This window comes from Rhipicephalus microplus, unplaced genomic scaffold, assembly GCF_043290135.1.
Source record: "Rhipicephalus microplus isolate Deutch F79 unplaced genomic scaffold, USDA_Rmic scaffold_16, whole genome shotgun sequence".
Lineage (NCBI taxonomy): Eukaryota > Metazoa > Arthropoda > Arachnida > Ixodida > Ixodidae > Rhipicephalus > Rhipicephalus microplus.
The window spans coordinates 372,589-393,177 of record NW_027464589.1 but is presented as its reverse complement, the minus strand read 5'-3'; positions in this window follow the sequence as shown (position 1 = coordinate 393,177).

Below are 20,589 nucleotides of genomic sequence, written 5' to 3'. Positions count from 1 at the left end.
CAATATTCTTATTGACAGACACGGGAGCAGCTTCTGTGCCTGTGGACGAATTCTGCAGAAATATGTAACAGCAGTAATAACATGAAATTGTCAGCGGAATTTCGGAGGTTCCATGCTCAACAGCATTTTGATGAAGCCGGATTGCGAGAACGTGCATGCGTATACGCTTAGATATTATCTACGTAAAACGAGGGACAGCCATCGGGAGGTGTTTCAGTACTAATGCTATTCACAAACCACGGTGCACTTATTCCGTCCAGCGGTATTTGATTAAGCAAACAAAGCAAGGGACGTCTATACGAATGTTGAAGTCAAGAGACTTTACCACACGCACGAAAAGGACGAAAAGAAAGAGAGCGAGACCTTCGTTTGGTCTCCGCGAAATCCTGAAATCGAAGTGATAAATATTAAGTACAATTTACGATTGAGCAGAGGTCAGGAAAATTTTCCGGAAAGCAGCGTCGGATTCTAAGAGAACATAAAAAGTGAAGCACGCGTTTTATGGGAGCGACAGCCACTCAGAAAGCGAGATGAAGTGTGACTGACTTTAAATGTGAGAATCAATGATAATTAGGAGAGTTGTGTGTTATTCAGTCAAATTTCCTCAAATGACGATAATGGAAACAAACTGAGTATTCTATTAGTGAAAGTGACACTAGCGACAGCGCATTCAGAATAGTTGATTAGCAATGTAATTGCCGATACATTTTTATTTTTTATTTATATTTGCCAAATATGGGAAGTTAGCTTAGGTTAGAGTCGGTTATCCCAACGTCATGACAGTAGTGTACAAGATAAATAGTGCACGATTATACAGCCACACTTGGGGGTTTCAACCTTCTTGTAACCTTGGGCGAGCGCATTTTAATTATTTTTCTACTTCTGACCGAGTTTCCCCAGACGTTGTGCATTTGACGTCATTTGAATCATTGACAATATATCAGCAATAGGCTAAATGCTGCAGTGGCAAGCTCTCATTTCAAGCACTGCCACAGTGACGAGCGTTTAAAGCGTTAAGCTACAATCTGAGAGGTACTAGGTTTGATTCGCAATGGCAGCGAGCACTTTCTTTCTTCAAGAAATTGCCTGGCCTGAGAATATGCGTTGTGGTGGGCACTCGATTCTTGTTAAAGTGGCTTTCGCGCTCTCTTCTTTCACTCTCTTTTAGGGGCGAAGCTCCTCAGGGCGTGGGCTGTGCGTCCCCTGTATCCTGTATGTAGCCACCTCTAGTTTAGTTCTTGCAGTGTTCACTAGATGGCGGTACCGTCTCCTGTATGTAGCCACCTCTAGTTTAGTTCTTGCAGTGTTCACTAGATGGCGGTACCGTCTCCTGTATGTAGCCACCTCTCGTTTATTTCTTGTAGTGTTTACTAGATGGTGGTACTTGTAGCTGATGATGAAAAGATGCAAGATGTTATAAACTAGAAAGCGGTACTTGTAGTTGATGAAAGACGCGAAATCTTATAAAATAGGAATGATGTCACATATGGCGCGTGTCATTGGTTGAAGGCAATCGTTCGATTTAGTGCTGCGACGTACGCTAGGGGGAGCGATGTAATAAAATCGAGTGGGAAAAATGTACAGAGGATTCATGGTTTACCAGGTTTACCTCCGGAGCTTCGCCCACTAATCATCATTCACTTCGTGGATATGGCGGAATTTTTTTTACTCAAAAGCACTGTGCCGTGCTCCTTCATGAATTACATATTTCAGGGATGATATTTCCCCCTCCATCCTGTGTTATAGTAAGAGTGCCTAGTGCCGAAATACCAATATCATACATAGTATGTTACTTTTCAGGTGTTTGGATACTCTACCAGTGATATCAGTCATCACGATGTTTTGAAGAAAATCTAGACATGCCGCCAGCTTATTGTTGCGGCCAAGTTGACTGCCTTTGTCGGAACACGTTTTCATGCTTATTTAGTGGAAATCATTACATGCAACTAGGCAGAAGAGCACGGAAAGTTAGAAATGACACGAACAGAGTGATGAGCTTGTGTCTTCACTCCCACTGCCTGTCACGTTGCACGCTTCAGTGTAAATGAACAACAGCAGGTAAGAGTACAGAACAACAGCAATTTCATTAGTGTCCTAGAAAGATACTTTGCTTTTGGTTTGCACAATAAATTTTTAAACCAACATAATTTTTATTAACAACAGTACCAGTACAGATGGAAAGTGCATGGACAAAATCTCTGTATTCAGCTTGACTAAGTTTGTGCTCCTAATAGCAATTGCCAACAGGTATTACAATATGCATAAATATAACACACCTATACAACCACGGGTGATAGCTTGTTTATTATGATTGAAGTTGACATGTTGAAATCGACATATTTGACCAACGCAATGTATACCAGATATGCCATGTAGAGGAGCTTCTCCAAACTATTCTTCGCTGTTTGGTTCTGTTTTACCCAATTTGTTGCTCAAGACTGTACGTTGGCAAACGAAACAAATTCTACGAATGCACATATTTTGTGTAAGGTTATATTTACTTTTATGCAGTAAAAAACCAATTGAAACGTATATTGGCTCAGAAGAAAAAGAACTACAAAGAAATTCAGTCAGATCATTACCAAACTTATTCATCAATGATATAGGAATTCTTATTTAAAGATACATACATACATACATACATACATACATACATACATACATACATACATACATACATACATACATACATACATACATACATACATACATACATACATACATACATACATACATACATACATACATACATACATACATACATACATACATACATACATACATACATACATACATACATAGCCCCGCCACGGTGGTCTAGTGGCTAAGGTACTCGGCTGCTGACCCGCATGTCGCGGGATCGAATCCCGGCTGTGGCGGCTGCATTTCCGATGGAGGCGGAAATGTTGTAGGTCCGTGTGCTCAGATTTGGGTGCACGTTAAAGAACCCCAGGTGATCAAAATTTCCGGAGCCCTCCACTACGGCGTCTCTCATAATCAAATGGTGGTTTTGGGACGTTAAACCCCACAAATCAATCAATAAATCATACATACATACATACATACATACATACATACATACATACATACATACATACATACATACATACATACATACATACATACATACTGTGACGACGAAGACCGAAACTGGCACTCTGACACAGACGTGCATGCTAGGCGAGTGAGGAAGAGGCAGAATAGAACAGTTTGCCCGACGAACGGGTGTTGTGTCTGTCTCGCGTATCACAATGGCGCAGTCCGACAAGTGAACACTCTGCAGGAAGCCACCGGTACGTGTCTTCGTGGTTCGTCGGCAGTGCGGGCTTCTCCATCGAGGAACGCCGTCACACTTCCTTGGCAACGGGGTCCCACCCGCCGCTTCAGCTACCCTTCAAACCACCAGTGGACGGCGTCCAGGCCTCCCCTGGGGTTGTAGGGCATGACCTTATTGACACCTTGCCACCGTTTCGCGGCAGGGATACGCACCGGCTCCTGTCCTTTGGGAATGCCGCTCACGCTTCCCATGGCCTACATTCCCGTTGCCGCACTCTTTCAACATACGAGCTGCCAGGGAACGCCGTCCAGGCTTCTCCGCTCGTCAACTTCACCGGAGTGAGTGCTGCAACCGCTACTCATTCGAAGACCGCGATCACCAACGCTTCGGACTTCACACACGGCAGCGCCGCGAACCTGCTGCGTACCATTGCGCTATTTCGCGTCAAGACTAACGAACTGACAGCGTCAATATCCGAGCGAGCTCCTGCAATGCTGACAGAATTGCGTGCCACTAACGCCGTCCAGCTGCTCTGTAGGAGGGTGCCCCAAAGTTGCCTGCGTTGCTCCAATGGGCTTGCCTCAAGGTGGTGCGAGGCAGCTACATCCGTCCGAGCGGCGCTGTCAGGTGCATGTTTAACTGCTTCCCACAGAGTCTCTGCATGGCCGAGACCGACCACAACGATGCAGCCAGTCTCGACCTCCCGATAGACCTATGGAAGACTCTGGCACCCAGTTTCAGCTTGGCCAAGGCCGACCTCCGAGATGCAGCCAGTGCCGTCCACCAGAGACGCTTCTCCCAGACCGTCGCTCTATGTTGCATGGTGGTCCGGGCTGACCACCACGATTAAGCGAAGCCCGCCCACCAAAGACTTTGCCGCCAGCTCCACGCGCACGCAGTCATGGCCGAGTGTCAAGACGAAGAAAGACGCTGGGGCTCTGGAGCGTGGGCAGCTAAGAGAAGGTAGAGAAAGACGAAGTGCAGAATAATAACAGCTGGCTCAGGATCGGGTGTTGTCTCTTGTTCTCTGTCTGGTACAATACATACATACATACATACATACATACATACATACATACATACATACATACATACATACATACATACATACATACAACATACAACATACATACATACATACATACATACATACTGCAACGAGCAAGGTTGCGTAAAAACACAGGTTATTATTCCAGAAACGTTAGCCGCAACAAGCTGGTACAGGCAGGAACCCGGCAAGCACGAGCCACACACGGACGTCAACGTCTTCTTTCACGCTGCCACAGAGCCGGCGCCACTATGCTTCGGTACAATTACTCCCCGCGCAGAAAGGAGCCAACCTGGCGACCTAGGGAAAGGACACGACAAGGGGGTCATAGCACGGTTTGAGGCGTGATACGTGTACTGTTTCACGCCCACGGCAGCGTTGCTCCGAGGGTGGATCAATGGGCTCAACTTCATAGTTGACAGGAGATGTTTGCCGCACCACACGGTAGGGGCCATGGTATTTTGACGAAAGCTTCGGGGAAAGACTGGGAGGGGTAGACGGGACCCAGAGCCAAACCAGCATTCCTGGGTTATAGTGTACAGTAGACGCAGAGAAATCGTGGTCAGTTTTCTGGCGCCATTGGTCTTGTGCGGTAAATGAGTGAGCGAGTTGACGACACTTTTCGGCATAAGCAGCTGCTTCAGAAACAGTCGTCGGTTCGGAAACATCAGGCCTGTAAGGGAGAATGGTGTCCATGGAGCATGATGGCTCACGTCCGTACAGAAGGAAGAAAGGAGAAAAGCCAGTGGTTGTTTGTGGCGCAGAGTTGTACGCGTACGTGACAAAAGAGAGCACTTGGTCCCAATTAGTGTGGTCGTCACAGGCGTACATGGCAAGCATATCTCCAAGGGTGCGGTTAAAGCGTTCTGTCATGCCATTGGTTTGGGGATGGTATGCCGAGGATTTCCTATGGACAGTGCGACATGGCTTGAGTAGCTCGTCGACGATGTTCGAGAGAAATACGCGTCCACGGTCACTGAGTAATTCACGAGGTGCACCGTGTCGCAAAATGAGATGGTGAAGAAGAAAGGACGCAACGTCTTTCGCAGTGGTAGCAGGCAGCGCAGATTTTTCAGCGTAGCGTGTTAAATGATCCACGGCGACGATAATCCACCGGTTGCCTCGAAGAGAGTTGGGTAGAGGACCATAAATATCAATTCCGACGCGGTCAAATGGTCTCGCTGGGCATGTTAAGGGTTGCAAAGGGCCAGCAGTGCTGTTAGAAGGCGTCTTGCGTCGTTGACACGTGGTGCATGACCGAACGTACTAGCGAACGTGCCGATACATGCCGCGCCAGTAGTATCTTAGACGAAGGCGAGAGTAAGCCTTAAATACTCGAGCGTGGCCACACTGGGGGTCATCGTGAAAGGCAGTACAGATGTCCGAACGCAAATGACGAGGGATGACAAGGAGCCACCTACGGCCATCCGTCACGTAATTGCGGCGATACAACAAGCCTTCACGGACAGCAAAGTGTCTTGCTTGACGAGAGAGGGAGCGTTAAGTCATTTCTGACGAACTGTGAGAGAGGACGTCGAGCAAAGAATTGATCCAGGGATCCTTGCGCTGTTCGGATGGCATGTCAGTGATGCTCAACGATGACGAATCGCAAATGGCAGTTGATAAGCAGGCAAGGTCAGGAGGCAGTGGAGAACGGGATAGTGCATCGGCGTCTGAATGTCTGCGTCCTGAGCGATAAACAACACGGATATCGTATTCCTGAAGGCGTAAAGCCCAACGAGCGAGGTGGCCAGTAGGATCTTTCATGGACGCTAACCAGCATAAGGCATGGTGATCTGTGACAACATCAAACTGGCGTCCGTAAAGGTAGGTGGGAAATTTTCCTATAGCCCAAATGATAGCCAAGCACTCTTTTTCCGTAACGGAATAGTTGGACTCTGCCTTCGTTAGTGTACGGCTGGCATAGGCGACAACGTACTCGTCACAGCCATCCTTGCGTTGAGCGAGAATGGCACCGAGGCCGACACCGCTTGCATCCGTGTGAATTTCAGTGGGTGCATTGGGATCGAAGTGGCGGAGAACTGGCGGAGAGATCAGTAGCCGGCGTAGCACCGTGAATGCCTCATCGCAGTGGGAATTCCAGCCAGAGAGGTCCGTGCTATGGGAGAGAAGCTGAGTCAGAGGGGCAATTATAGAGGCAAAATTGCGAATGAAACGCCGAAAATAGGAACACAAGCCTATGAAACTACGAAGCTCCTTTAGGGTAGTAGGCTTGGGGTACTCAGCAACGGCACGGAGTTTGGCAGGATCTGGCGATATTCCTTCTTTTGAAACGACGTGGCCGATAATTGTGAGTTTGCGGGCGCCAAAACGACATTTCATGAAGTTAAGTTGCAACCCGGCTGCCGTAAGGCACTGGAGAACTTGTTCCAGACGGGAAAGATGAGTTTCGAAATTCGCCGAGAATACAACTATGTCGCCTAAATAGCAAAGACAGATGTGCCATTAAAGTCCCCTGAGGACACTGTCCATCATTCTTTCAAAAGTCGCAGGCGCATTGCAAAGACCGAAGGGCATTACATTAAATTCATATAAGCCATCAGGGGTCACAAACGCCGTTTTTGGACGGTTTGGTTCAGCCATTGGTACTTGCCAATATCCAGAGCGCAGATCCAGTGAAGAGAAAAACTCCGCACCTTGAAGGCAATCCAAGGCGTCATCAATGCGTGGCAGGGGATAAACATCCTTGCGTGTGATGTTGTTTAGTCGACGATAATGCACGCAAAACCTGATGGAGCCATTCTTTTTTCGCACGAGGACCACTGGCGAAGCCCAAGGACTGTGTGAGTGCTGAACAACACCACGTTGCAGCATCTCGTCGACGTGTTGAGTGATGACGTCACGCTCGGCCTGCGAGACGCGGTAGGGGCGCTGACGAAGTGGAGTATGATGACCGGTGTCGATATGGTGAGCGAGCTCTGACGTGCGTCCCAAGGGAGGTTGTCCGTGGTCGAAGGAGGCGCGGAAACGGTCAAGTAGTTGAATGAGCTGATTTCGCTGGTTTTGCGCAAGGCCGGTGTCTACGCTGCGCAACAGAACGTCTTCGTCAGGTAGTGAGGGCGCGGTGCCAGCTGTGACAGCATCCACGGACATCGGTGTCGTATCAGAACGAGCATCGAAAGGAAAGATGTCATTATAAGTGTCAAGACTCCCAATGCATTCGCCATGCAATAAGGTAGCGGGACAAGGGAACGGATTGCACACGTACACGGCACTGGAGCCATCGGCAAGTGTTATGACGGCAAACGGGACGGCAAGGTTCCGGCGACGAGCGCATTCTTGTGACGGCATAAATAGGGCAGTTGAATCGGAAACAGAGTTGCACAAAAGAGATACCGCGGTGACCGAAAAAGCAGAAATGACGACGTCAGCGGCGACGATCACCTTTTCGGGTGAGCGAGGGAGATCTATGAACGTCGTGCTGAATGGAAACAAAACGAGTTGAGCACGAGCGCAGTCGACAACCGCATGATTAGCGGAAAGAACGTTTCATCCCAGGATGATTTCATGAGACGCATGCGGAAGGACGACAAATTCTACGATGTAAAGCACTCCTTGAATCACAACACCAGCAGTGCATGTGGCAGAAGGTTGGACGTGTTGCGAACTCGCCGTGCGTAAAGAAATTTCAACCAGTGGAGTCGTCACTTTGTTCAGTTTGCGGCATAACACTTCACTGATTATACAAATAGCGGCACCTGTGTCGACAAGAGCAGTTGTGGCGAAACCGTCCACAAACACGGCAATCTCGTTAGGGGGCGATAGATGAGGCCTTGGAAATTTCATCGGTGGCGCAGCTCTTGCCTCAGGAACTGCGACTGTTAGTTTTCCTCCTGGGCGTGGTTGGAACGGCGAAGCATGGGGGAAGGAGACCGAAGACGGGGTGAAGGAGATCGACGTCGGCTGAAGTCTGGTCGACGTGAGCGGGGGTCATGTGAATCAGGTGTCACATGCGATTCTGAAGGCCGAGGTATGTTACCGGAATGCTGCACATCATTAAAATAGAATCCACGGCGACGACAGTAGCGCGCGACATGTCCTGAAATACCACAGTTGTAGCAGACGGGCCGGTTATCCGGAGTACGCCAAGAGTTGACAGGTGCTCGAGGTGGTGGAATGGGCCGATTTACCGGATAAACTGAAACTGGTGACCTGTAGTAGTTGGTGGCTGGACTGTATGAAGGGAGCGGCGGTTGGGCAGAAGGTCGGTGGACGGCTTCTGCATAAGTCAGCGGTGCAGCCACTGATATTGGGGATGTGGGCGAAGGGAGAGCCTCGGCAACTTGCGTCTGAATAGCACGGCGAAGTGAGTGGTCCAGTGTTGTGGGGGTCTCGTTGATGGTGGCGACAAGAGAGAGCTGTCGAGCAACTTCCTCCCGGATGTATTGTTGAATTTGAGGCATTAACACGCTGTAGTTGGAGCGACTGCTTTTGCAATCCAAGGCCGAAATATCAGCTGTCTGCATATTAGCGCGACGTGTAGAAACTCGTTGCTTGCGCAGCTCATCGAAACTTTGACGTAACTGAATCAAGGCCGTGACAGTCTGTGGGTCTTTGGCCACAAGCATATGAAAAGCGTCGTCATCAATGCCTTTCATTATGTTCTTTATTCTGTCAGCCTCCGTCATCCTGGCATCAACTCGCCTACAGAGGCTGATCACATCCTCAATGTAGCTCGTGAAGCTCTCACCATTTCGCTGAAATCGTCCCCGCAGTCCCAGTTCAGCGCGAAGCTTACGCATGGCTGGACGACCGAAAAACGAGGTGACGGCCTCTTTGAAAACCGACCAGGTGGGGATGTCGGCTTGGTGGTTGGTGAACCATAGGTTAGCCAAATCCGTCAAGTAGAAGATGACGTGAATCAGCTTCGCAGTGTCATCCCACTTGTTAATCGCGCTGGCATGCTCGTACTCTCCCAGCCAGTCCTCGACATCTTGATCTTCAGTGCCGTTGTATACTAGTGGGTCACGCAGACGAAGTACACCAGAACACATGACGAGTGGCAGCGTGGAAGAGCCTTGTGGGGGATCGACGCGCTCGGTCATCGTGGACTGAGATGGTACCTTACGGCTGCGGAGCTCCAGGACGTTACCTAGCACGTTTCCACCAAATGCAACGAGCAAGGTTGCGTAAAAACACAGGTTATCATTCCAGAAACGTTAGCCGCAACAAGCTGGTACAGGCAGGAACCCGGCAAGCACGAGCCACACACGGACGTCAACGTCTTCTTTCACGCTGGCACAGAGCTGGCGCCACTATGCTTCGGTACAATACATACATACATACATACATACATACATACATACATACATGCATACATACATACATACATACATACATACATACATACATACATACATACATACATACATACATACATACATACATACATACATACATACATACATACATGCATACATACATACATACATACAAACATACATACATACACACACACTGAGGTTTAATTAATCAGATGAATGGCTATACAACAACAATTCTAATACACTCCTTTTGAATACAGAAAGTAAGTTACGAGAGAAATCCCACAGCACAATTATGTCTGAACTCGGTGTTTCTCGAATCATCTTGGAAAAGCTTGAAGCGTAGTTCTTGCTGCTGCCAAGTGACAAGCAGTTTCTATAAAAATTCAAGAAGCCCTTGACAATGTCATGCCAAAGAAAAAGGCTGTGCATCAAAATTTGGTACATGTCTGCGGTATTACTCTGTTTATTTGCATAGCTCGGCTAATTAACAACACACTAACAAAGTATTTAGGTATACTTGGGCTGAAAAGACCACACAGCGCAAAGAAGTTTTAGACAATACATGAATAATACAATTCTGAGCTACTCAGCACTTCGGTGCGAACAGTGTTTATATTGACAGCAGTAGACCCCATTTTGTTTCCCGAAAACACTCCCCAAAAAGGAGGTTCAAAGTTCGCAAATGAGCACACTTCCCATACAGCTGTCTCTTAGTCTACTTGAAAAAAATCAGTTCACTGGTAGGCAAAGACTGTACACCAAGTATGCAAGGTCATGCTCCAGTGCACTGCATGTATGTCTTGCTGCTGGCCTCAACGGCAATGTTGCTTAGCACATATGTGTAAAATCACAACTAAAACTATGCCACTACAAACTAATTATGTGTCATTTGCATGCAACAGGGACTACAGTAGAAGAACATAAGAACATTTGCCTTCGCACAGTTCAAAAAATGTAAATACATTTTCGTAAAGCTTTCACAGCTCATCTGAGAATAGTAATATTGGTTATAAACACATTGTTACTCCCCCCCCCCATTAAAAACATTTTAAGGCACCAGCTTCATTAGAAGAGTATACCAGTGCCTTTGCAAGACTAAACAATTGGACATGCACCTAGAAAAAGATAAGTAAAAGCATGCTATAGCTACTTATAAAATAAAATATATAGTTTTCATTGTAACACGAGGAAAGCTGCAGAAATGTTAAGTCATTTGCATAGTACTGAATTACATTATGAACAAGCCTATCTGAGAAAAGACTACATTAAAAAGTTACACTTACACAGTAGAAACAGAGAAGTAGACTGAAGGATGGATAGGCAGTGGGATAACATTACACAAGTACTAAAACCTAGTGTTAGATATACTAGGAGCAGTGATGTTCCTCTCTTTTTCAAATAAAATCATTCACTAAAACGCACTTCCCTGAGCTTATACACACATGACATCATTGGTGCTATACAATTGAGTGTGTACTGAATTATATTCACGGCGGGCACGGCGGACCCGGCGCGACCATGGCACTTACGTCTATGTTCTGCCTCATGCAGGGCATTCTCGGATTTGTCATATTCCCAACTGCCGGCCGTCTGCGAATCAGCAAACTGTGTATCAGCGATGCGGACCAACGGATGCTAATGCGTCATCGCATGGAGCCATTATCACTGAATGACACGGCAAGCACGACAGCGCAATTCACTGCGCACAGCACAGGAGGCCGCGTATGGGTATCTACCGGTGCACAGCGCAGAGCCACTTCATCGCTGTACATCGCTATAAAAGGATCACCGCAAGCCTTCGAGCCTCGTGGGCACGGCGGACACGGCGCGACCATGGCACTTACGTCTATGTTCTGCCTCATGCAGGTTAGTTCCAACGTGGGCTCGTTTCGTAGTGATTATCGCTTTATTTTGGTCTTGCCATGCCCTCGGCGTTGTCGGAATATAGCATATGAGTGTTTTCGTGCTTGTCGGTTGATTTTATGCGGTGACCTGGAAACAAACCCAGAAAAAACTATCTGAAGAAGTGCTCATCGGCCAAGCAAAAATTCACGATGATGTGCTTGAACTGAAGAAACAGTTTATTGAATTGAATATATGGTACATAATTTCATTACGGCACAAAAGGATTCCCAAGAACATAGCAATCCCAGTGAAAAGGTGGGAAATATGTTACGATCACTGGAACATATTGTAAGCTTTAAAAACAAAAAGCTTACCGACCACGAAGACCGTTCCAGATGGCCGAATTTGATTATTCACGGTATTACCGAGTGCCCTAATGAAACTGATGCAACCCTGAGGGAAAAAGTGGTTAAGGAAATATTCACAGAAAAGCTTAGTCTGAAATGTGATTCCATCGGACGCATACACTGACTAGGAAAACAAATTGGGAAAAGGCCTGTCATCCTCCACGTTCAAAAGTTTAATGAAAAGAAAGTAATATTAGAAAATGCCAAAAAACTGAAAGGATAGACGGTATCTATTCAGAATGATTATTCGCAGTTGACTCTTAAGAAAGAAAAAATGCTGTGGGACAGTGCTAAGAACGACAAGCGACAAGGAAAAAAGTATTCTTAGTATACGACAGGCTTATAGTAGATAAAGATACATTTTATTGGAATGAATTGCAAAACAGGCAAATAAAAGCAGGAGACCGTCAATCTTGCAAGCCGCACTCGTGACCTATTCCAGCACACTGTAACAAACAGTTAGGATACTAAATATTAATTCCCGAAGCATTGTGAATAAAACTGAAGTGTTCGAAGTGCTTCTGCTGCAACATGATCCACATATTACTTTTGTTACCGAGACTTGGCTACACAAGCATTTGCCTAATGACGACGTCTTCCCCTCATCGTATACAGTTTTTCGTAAAGACAGACGCGCTAGGGGAGGAGGGGTTGCTATATTGGTAAAACAGTGTATCGATGCTGTTTTGTTGGATAACCTTGTTGACATACAATGCTTATGTATTAGGGCTAGATGCTGGGGTCATTGTCTCGTTGTAATTGGGTTGTACAGACCCAAAGACGTTACTTCAGAATACCTTATCACACTGAAAATTTGTATGGCCAAATTTGAGAGTAAAAAGGTCTTACTGATTGGTGACATGAACCTACCTGGAGTAGACTGGGAGCACCTTGACGCCGGCATCAACACTTCAAAACATGTTAACATAGTGTTTGACATCATGCTTATACGTGACCTATCGGAGGTAATTCATGTACCCACGCGCATACAGAGGGATTCCACCTCAATATTAGATCTTGTGTTTCTGAACCGCAATTTCTCCGAATATACTGTAGAAGTAAGGCAAGGTCTTTCTCATCATAGCTATGTCTTCACTTTCTTTCCTCTTGTTCCACTAACTGGTCATTAAAAGCCGGTATTTTGCTGCTTTAAAGACTTTTCCAGGGCTAATGATACAGATATAATTGAACACCTGGAAACATGTCTTACAAATTTTGATGACGTAAATGTTAGCGTGCTTTGGACACGATTCGAACAAATGTGTCATTTTTGTTTAGATAATTTTGTGCCTTCCAAGCACAAAAAAGTTAACAAACAAACACCATGGATAAATCGCAACATCATTCATATGAAGCGCAAAGTTAAGCGACTGAAAAAAGGTGGGCAACGGCTGATTTGATACATAATGCGCACAACAGTGTCGCTCAAACTGTTCGCAGCTCTAGGAAGTATTACTTCAAAACCTCATTACCTAAGTTTATTGCAAATGACCTCAGTAAATTCTGGAGTTTTATCAGTCAAAAGAAAATACCTGTATCCCAAATATTAATTGATGGAACCAGCGTCACCGATCAGAGAGACATTTCAAGGCATTTTAATCAATATTTCAAGAGTGTGTTCAACACTTCTGATTTCAAGTGTGTATCTAATGCTACAGCCTTTCCTTATGCTGAATCGCTGTTTATTTCTTATCTATGCGTGGTGTCTATGTTGCTAAATTTAAAAACTAAGGCATCCTGTGGTCCTGATAACATACCGAGCGTATTTCTATGACAATATGCTTTATCTCTAGCAAAGTTTTTGGTTATTATTTTTCGCTGTTCTTTGTTGTCTTCCCAGCTGCCCAGTGACTGGAGGACAGCCCGCGTTGTACCCATCTTTAAAAAGGGGGACCGCTTAGCACTAGGAAATTACCGTCCAATCTCACTAACTTCACAATGTTTTAAAATTATTGAACACATCATAGCTACTAGTATAAACAAGTATATTGAAAAACACTCTATATCAACCATTTATCAACATGCTTTTCGGAAAGGATTATCTACCGTAACTCAACTCGTCATTGATTGATATGTGGGGTTTAACGTCCCAAAACCACTATATGATTATGAGAGACGCCGTAGTGGAGGGCTCCGGAAATTTAGACCACCTGGGGTTCTTTAACGTGCACCCAAATCTGAGCACACGGGCCTACAACATTTCCGCCTCCATCGGAAATGCAGCCGCCGCAGCCGGGATTCGAACCCGCGCCCTGCGGGTCAGCAGCCGAGTACCTTAGCCACTAGACCACCGCGGCGGGGCAACTCAACTCGTCATACTGTTTCACTTTCTTGCATTAAACATCGATAGACACGGTAGGACAGATATGCTCTTCTTAGATTTCTGCAAAGCCTTCGATAAAGTTCCCTATAGTAAACTCATTTCCAAACTCAGAAAAATAGGTATACCCGAAATATTCGTTTGTTGGATTTCTGCATATTCAAGTAATCGCGAACAGTACGTTGATGTAGGGGGCCAATAATCGGACTGTCTTCCGGCCACATCGGGCGTAACACAGGGCAGTGTGTTAGGCCCTTCGCTTTTTCTATTGTACATCAATGATATTGTTAATGTTATTCACCCTAGTGTAGAAATAAGATTGTTTGCAGACGATTGTGTTTTGTTCAAATAAATACGTTCCACTAACAATTTCAACGATCTGAGCACTAGTCTTTGCAATATTTATGAATGGTGCAACAAATGGGGAATGTGTCTCAACGCGAACAAATGTATGTGCCTTCCAGTGACTCGCCAAAAGAATCCACAATCGTATACATACATATTAGGTTCTTCACCACTGCTACAAGTAAACTCCTACAAATACCTTGGTGTGACACTCACTTCCAACTTATCTTGGAATCTCTATATTGATAATGTTTGTATATCTGCCATTCGTAAACTATGTCTTCTTAAACATAAACTTCAAAGTGCTCGCACGAATGTTAAACTATTTTGTTACACAGCCCTTGTGCGGCCAAAACTAGAGTACGCGAGCATAGTATGGGATTTTTATACAAAACGTATTATACACACTCTTGAGCGTATTGAAAGAAAAGCTGTTAGATTTATATTCAACAAGTACTCCATGTTAGACTCACCTTCAGATTTAATGCTAGCCAACAACATTCCATTACTGCAGATGCGAAGACAAAAAGCTAGATTAGAATTCCTTGATCAACTTTTGAACAAAAAATATCTCTAGACCCATCCCCGTATTTGACACCCCTTAGTAGCCGGCCCACCCGACACCAGCACCCAAAGGGCTTGATCCCATATTTTGCTCGCACAGACCTACTGAAGTATTCGTACTCTCAAAAAACCATAAGTGAATGAAACTGTCTTACTAATTTATGTGATGAATGAACTAACCTACATAACAACATTCTTCGCTCTTTATTGTTTCGTTTCGCAATTACTTTATTTGTATGTGTATTACCACCCTGCTTGGACCTCGAGTCTGCAGTATTGAATAAATAAATAAATTAAAGCCATGGATACACTAATCTTGTATTAGGCGATACTTCTTGTACAACGAAGAATGCAAACACATTTACCGTTGCTGACGATGGATGCTGCGATTTATGGCAGTAAATTGCAGAGATACGGAGGCACTTTGATGAACATGCATGGTAAAAACTTTAGCTCAAACTTATTTGCCCACTAGCACTACAGCAGCCTTTCAACTCGCAAGTTCTTGCATTATATGTTCGACAGACAGACAGACGGACAGACAGACAGACAGACAGACAGACAGACAGGCAGGCAGACGGACGGACGAACGGACGGACGGACGGACGGACGGACGGGCGGGCGGGCGGATGGACGGACGGATGGACGGACGGACGGGCGGACGGGCGGACAGATGGACGGGCGGACGGACGGACGGGCGGACAGACGGACGGACGGACAGAAAAACTTTATTAGTGCAAGTGTGCTGGAGCCCCCGGGATTGCTGACTAGGCGGGATAAAATTGACCAGCTGAAACGTGGAAATGAAATCATGACACAGAATGTTCATATTGCAGATAGCCTTAACAATTTCTTTCAGTCAGTTTTTACAAGACGCAATGGGACACTGAAACATAGGATGTAATATGCCGCTTATCTGAGCCGATGGGTGAGACTTCGATCAGTCGAGAACGAATGTTGAAGAATCACTTGTCTCTTGATTATAAAAAAGCATGCAAGCCTCAGGAAATACCCACCTCTATTTTGCAGTGTTATGCAGAGCGGATATCTTATTACTTATAAGTTATTTTTCAAAAGTCTATTTAGACTACTTCTGTGTCATCTGACTGACGCACAGCTGTGGTTGTCCCTGTGTTTAAGAGTGATGATGGGTTGTCCGCCCATAATTACCGTCCCGTGTCGCTGACATATATCTGCTGCAAAATATTAGAACATGTCATTGTCAAGCCTACCATCACAATCTTGGAAATATAAATTAGTTTTATCCTTATCATCATGGTTTTAAGAGTCAAGTCTCAGCCACAACACAGCTTATTGAAGCTATTCATGACGTCGCGACAGCTTTAGATATGAATGAACAAATTGATGCAATCCACAGAGGTTTCGCTGAGGCCTTCTATAAGGTACCTCACAACAACCTACCGTATAAGCTTCACTGTGCTGGACTCAGTCAACTTTTACTAAGAAGAATAAAAGCCTACCTAAATGACAGGAAGCAATTCGTGAAAATTGAGAACTCTATGTCTAGCTCAATAGAAGTCTTTTCCGAGGTTTGACAAGGCTTGGTTCTTGGGTCCTTATTATCTCCGATGTCATTTATATCGCAGATATAGCAAAACCCCATGAAAAGCTCAAGTTGTTTGCTGATGATTGCTCAATTTACGGGCTAGTGACAGGTAGGTTAGACCAATTAAATATTGCCGAAATTATAAAGAAACTACACTCATGGTGTGAAGCTTCAGGAATGAAAGTGAATTATTAGAAATCTACCGTCACCCACACTTCTAGGAAAAAAACAATATTCCTTTTGAATACTGTATCGGAAATCACATCTTGTTGACAGTTAATGCGTTTAAGTACCTATGTCTCACAATAACGCATAACCTAAAGAGGCTTACACGTATTGATAATGTTTTCTCTAGGGCTTCACAAAAGTTGTACTTGATAAAAAAATTCTGCAGGGTGCAAGTATTGATGTAAAACTTCTTGCTTTCAAAACATTTAAACCACCGATACTGGAATATGCCAGTATTGCCTGGAGTCCTCATCAAAAAGTGCTGGCACGTAAACCTGAATGCATACAACGGCTTGTGGCTCGCTTTATATTCTCGAGATATAGGCAGAATAACTCAGTCACAAAACTGCTACAACTCTGTGATCTGGAGACGCTTCGCAAGCACGAACGCAAAAATAGATGAAAATTTCTTTTTCAATTATTAGAAGGGGAGCTTAAATTAACAGAAATGACTACAGAGAACAACCTGGGAAACGAAGCGGGAGGGCAAACCATGCATGAGTACTGCAACCTTATTTTGCGCGAACGAAGGTGTACCGTCACACATTTTTCCCCGATGCCATCGAAGATTGAAATGGGTTACCGAGTAACATAGTCAATGCGGGTGATCTTAATAAATTTGTGCTTTCACTTGATTTACAATCATGTCATTTATTGTAAACATTATTGCGATAGTTATTTGTTGCATTCGAAATCAGATTGTGTGTTTTTCGTTTTTACAGCAGAGCTTTCATGGATTTGTATATATGTATGCCTATATATTTTTTTGCGCGATGTATATTTATATCCCCCATTTGTTTGTAAAGTGTGTCGTACTTTTCCTGTAATAAACCTCAATAAAAGGTTGACAGTATTTCAAAATAAATTAAAAAAATTAATGTCATAGTTTTGTATCTTCCATGCAAAGTTTAACTAATTTCGAGTGGTCAAGCGCAAAGGAACTGCTGAATAATGCACTGCTAAGAAGTTAAACTCCAGCTGCGCAGAAGCCTACTGCATAATAATTCAAACTGCTGTAGACATCACAATGAGCTCTTTAGCTGTCCTGAACTTTGAGCGGGAGAACACAGTCACTAGCAGTCGCTTTCTTCCTGTTGGTTTTCTGTGCTTTGTTCGGGATACTCTGTACATTACCATGGAGCACCTGATCCCTTGTTACTGTTGAAACTTGGAAAAATACAGATCTTCGTTACAATCATTGATATATTTATTTGTGGGGTTTAACGTCCCAAAACCACAATATGATTATGAGAGACGCCTTAGTGGAGGGCTCGGGAAATTTCAACCACCTGAGGATCCTTAACGTGCACCCAAATCTTAGCACACAGGCTTACAACATTTCCGCCTCTATAGAAAATGCAGCCACCACAGCCGGGATTCGATTCCGCTACCTGCGGAATTGTTACAACCATGCTACATACAAAAGCGTACAGTTGGTAAATATGTGCTCTTATACAGATGTTGTATTTTCAGAAGCTGATGACAAGTATGCAGAAATAGCAAAAGGAAAGAAAGTGTGGACACACACAAACGGTGAAAACTGAAAATACATTTTATTATAGTTTAAGAGCAAATCAGCAATGTTATAGATGAAAACATGAAACTACTTCCAGAAAAAATAAGTCAATAAAGTATTTTCTATTTCGACTTTACACTAGGTGCGAGAAACTGGCGACAAATAGGTACACTATGGAACACAACTTAAACTGCGTTACAAGACAATAGCTAGTGTGCATAACTCTAAGCTATATAAAATAGCCAGCTCACCAAACAACGTATAGGAGCAAATGAAATATCTAGTAGACAGAAAGCACTTGTGGAATATGAGTGTGCTTGTTGCTCACAGTTTTTATTCCAAACAAAAAAAAGCCTTTCAAAAGTGCACTTCATTAGGGGAAATATTCCTACGCAACAAACACCGTGGGCTTATGCAGGTGCCACCAACACTTACCAATATTATTGATGTCAGTGTCATGCCGGATGGATATGCTGTGTCCTGCACCGAATACCAAGGGAGCGCTTCATGACTTGGCTTGCATGGGTGCTGGCTGCATCGCACTGCTGCAGAAGTAGGCTAGCGTCAGACAGGAAGATGAGGAGCCATGAGCTTTAACAGGGTGCTTGATTGGGCTGGTTGGTGCTGCATGGTGGACGAGAAAGTGCTGAACAGCGCAAACGACAGGAGGGGATAGAAGAGACAAGAACAGAGCGCTGAACTAACAACCAATGTTTTTTGCAATCCAACTGCAATGTATAGGGAAACAGTACCTGCGCATAACCACGCAACATCAGCAAAGTTGGACATACATGTGCCAAACAGCCTACCTAATAAACAGCCAGTCATATCAGGGGACCCTAGATAACGAAATTCAGAGCCGTGAATAAAACTGATTGATATGTGGGGTTTAACGTCCCAAAACCACCATATGATTATGAGAGACGCCGTAGTGGAGGGCTCCGGAAATTTTGCCGTGAAGAAAACTCGACGGTACGCTAACACAGGAAGCTCCAAATTGTTCCTACCACATATTAGGTATTTAAAAAGCTAAATGTATGAAAACAATGAATGTTTTGAAGGTTCTCTTCCGCACTACGTGGGTAGTGACAAGAAGTGCCTGATGGATCTGTATAAGAGCCTTTGAGGCACTCATCTGGACTACGGGAAATATTCTATCTGTATGCAACACCAAACGCCTTAAAGATACTTAATGCTGTACACAAACTAGGCATTCGCCTAGCCAAGGACGTTTTTCGTACTAGCTCCGTAGAAAGCCTGCACGTCAAGCCGATTGAGTGGTCGATCCGTCTGCAGAGGTCCTACTTATCATTTGTATATTTTCTAAAGATGAGCGCAGACAAGAAGCACACTTTACACGCCACAGTCAATGACTTGCCTTCTTCCGTCCTTTTTCACAACCGGCCTTCGGTGCGACCACCCTATGCACTACATGTGACAGGTCTAGTTGAAGAAATGGGTGTGCGACTTCTCGAGCAGCATCTGGCGGCCCCCGCCGCAAGTCTTGCGCCATGGCAGTGGCAGTCAATATATTGTGATATGTCATTCATGGAAGTGACGAAACATGCAACTCACTACATGTCCGCACATACTTTCTTGACCTTCAACACAAGTACACATGTCCGGAATTCTTAAGAGATGCATCAAAATCTTAGGCTCCTTTGGAATATGCCACCTTCGGTCAATCTTTTTCAGAGGTCAGGGCTCTGCACTCTGATACAAGTATTTTGACATCAGAGATCTATGCGATTCTTGCGGCTGTAAAACACACAAGAGAACTAAAACTACTGATTGTAGTTATATACACTGATCCTCTGAGAAGCTTTAAAGCTATAAAACGCAAACATCCTGTCTTAATCTCGCTCTACACAATCTTGTGCGAAAAGTACGTGCTTACACAGCATGTCGTGTTCTGCTGGGTGCCAAGGCACCACGATATCTATGGAAACATGTTGGAGGATCAGCTGGCAGCATCTTCCCATAAAAGCGCTTCCAATAGAGCCATAGCTGTCCCTGCACTTGACCTGAAACACATTCCTAAACTAAAGTTGAGGGATCATTTGCAGCGGCTGTGGGACACACAAACACAGAAGGAGCTTCCTATCATAGAGCTTCGTCTAGGAAATTGGCCGTTGGTTTCGAGACCACGGGGCACAGAAGTCATAGTCACCAGATTAAGAATAG